Here is an 8306-nt window from a genome sequence, read left to right as displayed (position 1 = left end):
TCACCCTTTCGTCAGCACGCACCCTGGGGGGTTTGGTGAGCTCCAAAAGTATAGTAGGGGGAGGACTGCAGTAGAGCCAGTTTGGCCAGGAAAGGCCAGTTTGGCACAGGAAGGCCGGACCCAGTGTTGGGTGATGAGCTGCCCACTGGGAAGTCCAAGACTAGAGTGAACACAAGCCGACAAGCGGGGTAGCTTGGTGAAGTGTTCAAGAGCCGGCTCTACTTCCCCCTTGAGATCGACTGTCCGATGCTCCCAGTCCAAGTGTGGGTGGTACTACCTACTTGGATACCTGTCGTGGCTCAACGGAACCTCGCTCTAAGCCCATGGCTAGAGCACCTAAAGGCGGAAGGCGAGGAGAGTACCCATGAGGCCCGCGTAGGGCCACGGTGTTCCGAAATGGTGTCCCAAAGTCCCAGACTGTGGAAAGGAAGAGGGGTAGCCCTCTGGTGGGGTGACCAAGGACACAGTCACACAGTGAGGAAGTCCTAGAGGATAGTGGGACTTAGTGGTTGGGCCGGTGGGCCTTGATCCAGTGGCAGTATTGGCGAACACAGCCAAGGACAAAAAGGGACTTGGTGGGGACCAGAACAGAGATATTGGGGAAGGCTATTCCCCATGTCTGTAGGCATCCTAAGGACGTTAAGGAGTGGATCTGGGATGATCCCTCATGGACAGATGACCCAGTCTTTGAGAGACGGGATGGGAATGCAGGTGGTGTTGGACCATTGGTGTGACCAAGGTGAATAGGTATGGCCTCAGCGTAACGGGCCGATATGTCGGTGGTACCTTGGGGTATCAATCATGGGATCGGACACGTGGAGCACTTAGACCAAGTGCAAAGGTTGAGTGGCATGGATGCCATTCTCGGGGCTAGCAAGCCCCAAGTCCTAATTGGGACTTATGGATGTTGTGAATGAGACTCCTCCAAGTGGTCGGAGGTGTGGTTAAGTGACTAAAGTAAAATGGAAAAATTAGTCGCTTACACATATGTCATAGGGGTGCAGAGTTCTATTAGTGCTTCACCATATAAACTGTTATATGGTCATGATCTAATATTACCAATGGAGCTGGGTTTACTATTGCAATTGCCACGAGCTACCGATGCTAGGTCGTGGGATCAGTATTTGATAAAGTATTCTTCCACTTCTCTGAGTAGAGTTTGCCGAATGTAAGCGACTAATTTTTCCATTCTACTTTAGTCACTTAACCACACCTCCGACCACTTGGAGGAGTCTCATTCACAACCTCCATAAGTCCCATTCAGGACTTGGGGCTTGCTAGCCCCGAGAATGGCATCCATGCCACTCAACCTTTGCACTTGGTCCAAGTGCTCCACGTGTCCGATCCCATGACCGACACCCAAAGGTACCACTGACATCTCGGCCCGTTACGCTAAGGCCATGCCCATTCACCTTTGCTGCGCAAATGGTCCAATACCACTTGCATCACCATCCCGTCTCTCCAAGACTGGGCCATCTGTCTACGAGGGGTCATCCTGGATCCACTCCTTAGCATCCTTAGGATGCCCACAGACCTGGGGAATTGCCTTCCCCAAAGTCCCTTTGTCAGTTCCTACCAAGTCCCTTTCTGCCCCTGGCCGTGTTTGCCAACACTGCCACTGGATCGAGGCCCACAGGCCCGACCACTAAGTCCCACGGTCCTCTGGGACTTCCTCACCACACGACTGTGTCCTTGGTCACTACCCCAGAGGACTGCTCCTCTTCCTTTCCACAGTCTGGGCCTTTGGGACGACATTTCGGAACACCGTGGCCTTACGCGAGCCACCTGGGTACTCTCCCCACCTATCACCTTTAGGTGCTCTAGCCATGGGCTTAGAGCGAGGTTCCGTTGAGCCATGCCTGGTATCCAAGTAGGTAGTGCCACCCACACTTGGACTGGGAGCATCGGCCAGTCGATCTCCCGGGGGAACTAGAGCCGGCTCTTGAACACTTCACCAAGCTACCCCGCTTGTCGGTCCGTATTCACTCTAGTCTTGGACTTCCCAGTGGTCAGTTCATCACTCAACACTGGGTCTGGCCTTCCTGGGCCAAACTGGCCTTTCCTGGCCAAACTGGCTCCACTGCAGTCCTCCCCCTTACTATACTTTTGGAGCTCACCAAACCCCCCAGGGTCTGGGAGACGAACGCTTTGGGCTTTCACCCTCTCAGGCTCCAGACTCGGACTCGGACTCGGACTCGGACTCGGACTCGGATTCGGACTCGGACTCGGGCTCGGGCTTGGTCTCGGCCTTGGCCTCGGTCTCGGTCTCGGTCCCGATCTCAGTCTCGGTCTCGGTCTCGGTCCCGGTCTCGGTCTCGACTTCGGACTCCATCTCGGACTCCATCTCGGACTCCATCTCGGACTCCATCTCGGACTCCATCTCGGACTCCATCTCGGACTCCATCTCGGGTCCATCTCGGGTCCATCTCGGACTCCATCTCGGACTCCATCTCGGGTCCATCTCGGACTCCATTTCGGGTCCATCTCGGGTCCATCTCGGGTCCACCTCGGACTCCATCTCGGACTCCATCTCGGACTCCATCTCGGACTCCACTTCGGACTCCAACTCGGGTCCACCTCGGACTCCACTTCGGACTCCATCTCGGACTCCATCTCGGGTCCATCTCGGACTCCACTTCGGACTCCACTTCGGACTCCAACTCGAGTCCATCTCGGACTCCACTTCGGACTCCACTTCGGACTCCAACTCGAGTCCATCTCGGACACTCCCACGTGTCATGTGTTGGTCCTTTTGGGTCCCTTTTTGGAGCCTCGCCTTTTGCTCGCTTTGTGCTCGTTCCTCGAGCACTTCGTTGGGAGTTCCACTCCCGCTCTTGACTTTTCAAGTCGGAGCTTTTGGTCCAAACGTGTTACGCTCGTTTGGCTCTCGCTTCGGCCACTACCATGTGGTGCCCTTCCGGCTCCACTTTGGGGCCTAGGGATTTTGTGGCTCACACCGAACACTTAGGCTGCGTATAAGTGGGACAATAACAGCGCTACAACTCCCATCATCGTCCACTTGTGGAGTACAAAGTGGATGATTTGGTGTTAATTTGTTTTCCCCATCTTACGGTACGTGGTTTATCTAAGGGGCTCCTTGCGCAGTGGAAAGGACCGTATCGGGTGTTGTGGCAAGTTGAACCACAAGTTTATGAAGTTCGGCATGACGTTTAGCAGGTTGATCCTCCAGAGATTATACATGTGCAGCGGTTGAAACGCTTTATACAAAGAGATCAGGAGCAGTTAATACCATTTATAGATCTACCAATGCCTCCTCCTGATGTTCCTCCAGATCCCAACCCGTCTACAAGAGAACCCTGATGGTCTTCCATTATTCTAAGAGGAGGGGATGATGTGAGGGCCAAGTGTACAGCTATGATGCCATATACTAATATTAGCGTAGTGGGATTTTGGTAGCCGTCAGATTGGTTTCAATCCGGACCACTCGCTCCTGTATGTAAGTTAAGGTTTTTGGGTTAATTGATATGCATGTTTTTTGTATTCTCTTTCCATATTCCATGCACTCACAATTTAGCAACTTTATTATTATTAAAATGTTTATAAATGATAAGTGATAACTGTGGAAGGCAGATCAAATCCACGGTTTGCATCTGAAGGATGATCATCGGTGTGAAGAAATCCCTACATGAATGGAACAGCATCATCAAGATCCCTTCCAAAGCAACCAGCAATATCACAAACCTTGTCAAAGTTACGGCTTGGGTTGCAATAGAAACTTGCAGAGGAATCTCCACAGCAGCAGGAGCTTTGCGATCTTCTGCCGGTGTGAATCTCATCAGTCTAACCACGACCAAAACTCCACATTTCGGCAATCCAACAAAGCCTTTAGTGCGTGGCCATACAAATGAACAAACCATGGTATTATCTGGAGGATCATAATGTCAACGTAGTCGACTGCCTCGATACCTGAAGAGTAACAGTTCCAAGAAGAACCATCATTTTCTCGAAACGAAATGATGATGGATCCCTTTGCATTCCCGCTGCAAGCCAAATACCGGCTTGTGTAGAACCAAGACCAATCCACCCGGGCTCTCCAAGTGACTACAAGATCAAGCTCGCTGTTCATGCCAGCTTCATACTCAAGTAAAAGAGAGCCTGAAGAGGAGGAGAGTAGTATCAAAAAGGCTTTTCATAGATGATAGTGCCTCTCCTTGTCAAAGAATCTAAGATGCACTGGTTCTAGCATAAAAAATATGGAAGTAGAAATGTCGCATACACTTTGGGATTGCTTGTTGATCCTCTATCCCACCTCTTATTGGTTATGGACAAGATCAGGCTTTTTTCACATTAAAGCCTTACTTTCTTAATAATGTTATGAAAGATCAGTAGTCCAGTGGTGCCTTGGTTCGAGCTATGCAAAAGAATATTTGTGATAGTTACTCATTTTATGCCCTAGATAGCAATTGAAAGTTCGTGGCATTTGGTGCGGTGACAACTGGGACGCTTCCAGATAGAACAGAAAGTGGTAGTTCTGCACCATCAAGCTCCTGCTGCTCTCACTAGCAATAATCAAGAGGCACGAGAGATTTAGTTCTCCTGTGGCAGATCAATGCGGGGGTGATCCTAGGGAACTGTAATCACCCCTTTGGCGCTTGTCAAAAGCCTCGACCACGCTCTGACAGTGAGGGTGGCGTCCTCCTTCGCATAAACCTTTCATGTAGACACCATGGAAGTCTGGCTAGTAAATATCCTTGATGCGTCTCAAGAATCGGGGTGATTTTTGGGTGCTAAAATCGGGAGGAGTATCAAGCTCGGGCAGGACGGCAGTCTCTCCGAGAAAAAGCGGGCTTGTTTGATTCCCCCAAACCCACCAGGCACATGGAGAACTTCGTCCACTTGAGCTGCCTGAGGATGGAATTGCCTGTTCGTGACAGGAATGGATGGTGAATGTGTGGCGTCGATGCTCCAAGCACAGCCCTGAACCTGGAAAGATCACACCGAAAGCTTACAAAGTCTACTTCTCTGGAAGTTCATACCTCTCAACCTTGGTCCCTGAAAACGTATCCCGCCGCCAGGGCGCCAAACACAAGGTCAGCGTCAAGAAAGCTACACTGCGAGGAGGAGGAGGAGCGACAGGAGGAGCGCCTGCGATCGATCATGTCTTGTCAATGGAATCAGACGAGACAAGAGAATCAGCTGCCAGGGCTGAAGCCGCCGCTGCGCCGATAGGCCAGGAAATGGATTATCACAGCCGCCGCAGTCTCCAGCTTGCCCACGTCAATCTGCGCAAGGAACTAAATCTCTCGTGCCTCTTGATTATTGCTAGTGAGAGCAGCAGGAGTTTGATGGTGCAGAACTACCACTTTCTGTTCTATCTGGAAGCGTCCCAGTTGTCACCGCACCAAATGCCACGAACTTTCAATTGCTATCTAGGGCATAAAATGAGTAACTATCACAAATATTCTTTTGCATAGCTCGAACCAAGGCACCACTGGACTACTGATCTTTCATAACATTATTAAGAAAGGAAGGCTTTAATGTGAAAAAAGCCTGATCTTGTCCATAACCAATAAGAGGTGGGATAGAGGATCAGCAAGCAATCCCAAAGTGTATGCGACATTTCTACTTCCATATTTTTTATGCTAGAACCAGTGCATCTTAGATTCTTTGACAAGGAGAGGCACTAAAATAGCATGGGCATCACTTTGGCCACATCAAGATAAAAAGTAATACTGTGTTGATCTCCAGAAAATTGAACACTAGTATCAGCAAGGCTTCTCATAGTTCTTGTATTTCTGGGACATGTGTATAGTGCCATTTGTTAAGCTCAATGAGAATAGAATTAACACCTTTAGCCTCAGAGAATTTTACATTGGTGATTCCACAATGGGTACTAGTATAGGCAAGTTTATCAATTGAACAAAATTTACTCAATTTCTTAGCATTCAAAATTGTTGAGTACATTGTCCTATTAAAAGGTGAGCCAAGAAATATATACTTATAGATGGTGTACGTTTTAGTCAAGTATCTGTTGTTAGTCCTAGTATTTGTGAATTTGAGATTTATAGCTTAATTCAACTGTTTCTTTTTAGATTATTCCATTTAAGGAGGTTTATTTATCCTATGCAAAGATTCCTCTTATTTGGCAAATAAACATTGTGCCTTCAAAATGTTGAAAATGTGTGGTCTTGATATTGCACCAATTATGGATATACTATTTGGTTTCTATCCCCTTCCATTTGGAATCTGTGCTGTTGACAAGAGGTGGTAGCTCGAAGAAAATATTGTTGTAGAAGGCTAGAAATTCGCTCACAAGCCTATACAAAAACAAGTGCACGTTAAGTGAATTCGGCGCTGACACTAACATGACTTCTCCACTTGAACTAAAAGAGGACGAGAGAATAATGACTAACTTTTGCTTCACATTCACTTTAGCTAGAGCACATTTGGGCACTTTGACTGAAGATCCAAAACTTTGAATTTCCTTTAACTTGGAATTCTGTAAATCCTATTGTTATCCACCCTTACTTACACTAGAAAGAAGAAACTCTGAGTATGCAACTATACTAGTGCTGTTGTGAATCACAACCTTTAAAGAAATAGAGCCAAGACAAAGATTAAAATGTTGACATAACAAACTTTTAGAAATAATATTCTAAGAGAATGAAAGAGGTGGGTGATCTCGAAAATGAAGAAGAAACCTCTCCATCCTTCTTAATAGATTTTAGAGTTTTCTCTCTTCATGCTTCTTGTAAAAATCTATAATGAAGCATAATTGAAATTTAAATAAAGCAATAAGAAAAATATCAACAATGTACAAAATGAATTTAAATTCTATAGCAAATTTAACATGTGCAAGTGTGACAATATTAATATTACTGTTATCTATTATGATATCTGATGCATGTTATACACATAGATCCAAGGAAGGATTTTCAAGACGTGAAGTTTGATAGTTAATAATGATACTAGTCATGATATTTTGCTATAGCATGTCAAACCAAGAGATCTAATTTGACTGTCAGTATACATGATATGTCAAGTTGTCAAATTTTAAGTGGTAGATGATAATAAATCTTGTTAAATCTTATTTTTCAATGACAGATTTGATTCGTAGTACAACTCAAGTTTTATCCATAATTGTGAACACTACTCAATGACATTTAAAGCACGTGCCTATTGTTCAGGATCTAATACAACATAAAATAAATTTCTGGATGAGGATTCATCCATTCATAGATGGATATAGTACAACATATTTTAATGTGCCTTATTTATACTCTTTAAAGTTCTTGTAACGATTCCAAAATATGTACAAAATATTGATGAGAATGCATCCTTTGTAGATAATTTGTAAAAAAAAATCATATCTCTAATAACAGAAATGTTGATAGGTGCTAGTTATATCATCATTAAAATATACAAAATAAAAAAGCATAATTCACATATAATAATAATGATAAGATAAAATAAGATCGAAGATATTGTGATGGTTGAGATTTAGGTTATTTGGAATGAACAGCTGGGATGAAAGATGATTAGGATTATTGCACCATAAGTGGAGCGCACAAGAGATCGAGGGATTGAGTGGGAAGGAGATCGAGGGATTGAGCATGCAATAGATCGAGTGATTGAGCACATAAGAGATTGAGAGATTGAGCATGGAGCGCACGAGTGCGAGAGATTGAGTGTGGGAGAGTGCAAGAGATGGAGCGCACCAGTATGAACACGAGTTGAGATTGAGAGTGAGAGAGTGTGAGAAATCTAGCATGATCGAGATATCGGGAGGGAAAGATGCCACCAAGGGTGAGTTTTGATTTGATTGCTTTCACTTCTATTTCTTTATTTTTGCTTCTTTCTTGATTGTTTCTTCAGGGCCAGCCACCTCGAGCACTTTGGCCACCCGAGGGGCCGAGGTTATTTGAATTACCTTAGCCCCTCGGGCAACCAAAGTGCTTGAGGTTGAGCCTAGGCCAGCCACCTCGGGCATTTTGGCTGCCCGAGGGGCTGAGGTTATTCAAATAACCTCGGCCTGTCAGGCAGCCAAAGTGCCTGAGGTCAAGCCCAGGCTGGCCACTTCGGGCACTTTGGCTGCCCAAGGGGCTAAGGTTATTCAAATAACCTTGGCCTATCGGGCAGCCAAAGTGCCTGAGGTCAAGCCCAGGCTGGCCACTTTGGGCACTTTGGTTGCCCAAGGGGCTAAGGTTATTCAAATAACCTCAGCCCTTTGGGCAGCCAAAGTGCCTGAGGTTGAGCCCAGGCCAGCCACCTCGGGTGGCCAAAGTGCTTGAGGTGGGGTTTGGGCCCACTTGATTTTTTTTTTCTCTTTGACTATTTGAATTTCT

The 8306-nt window shown here is 46.3% G+C and overlaps 1 long non-coding RNA gene across 1 annotated transcript; it reads right to left on the bottom strand.

Annotated features, from left to right (window-relative positions):
* Positions 1 to 4377: 4377 nt before the first annotated feature.
* LOC112342731 lies at positions 4378 to 5060 on the bottom strand. Its single transcript, XR_002991071.1, has 2 exons — positions 4998 to 5060; positions 4378 to 4944 (listed from the first exon to the last, which is right to left on the bottom strand). It is a non-coding gene; the product is annotated as an uncharacterized LOC112342731 (long non-coding RNA).
* Positions 5061 to 8306: the final 3246 nt, after the last annotated feature.

The sequence above is a fragment of the Selaginella moellendorffii genome, unplaced genomic scaffold (genome assembly GCF_000143415.4).
Source record: "Selaginella moellendorffii unplaced genomic scaffold, v1.0 SELMOscaffold_117, whole genome shotgun sequence".
NCBI lineage: Eukaryota > Viridiplantae > Streptophyta > Lycopodiopsida > Selaginellales > Selaginellaceae > Selaginella > Selaginella moellendorffii.
This window is presented reverse-complemented; position numbering and strand designations above follow the sequence as displayed.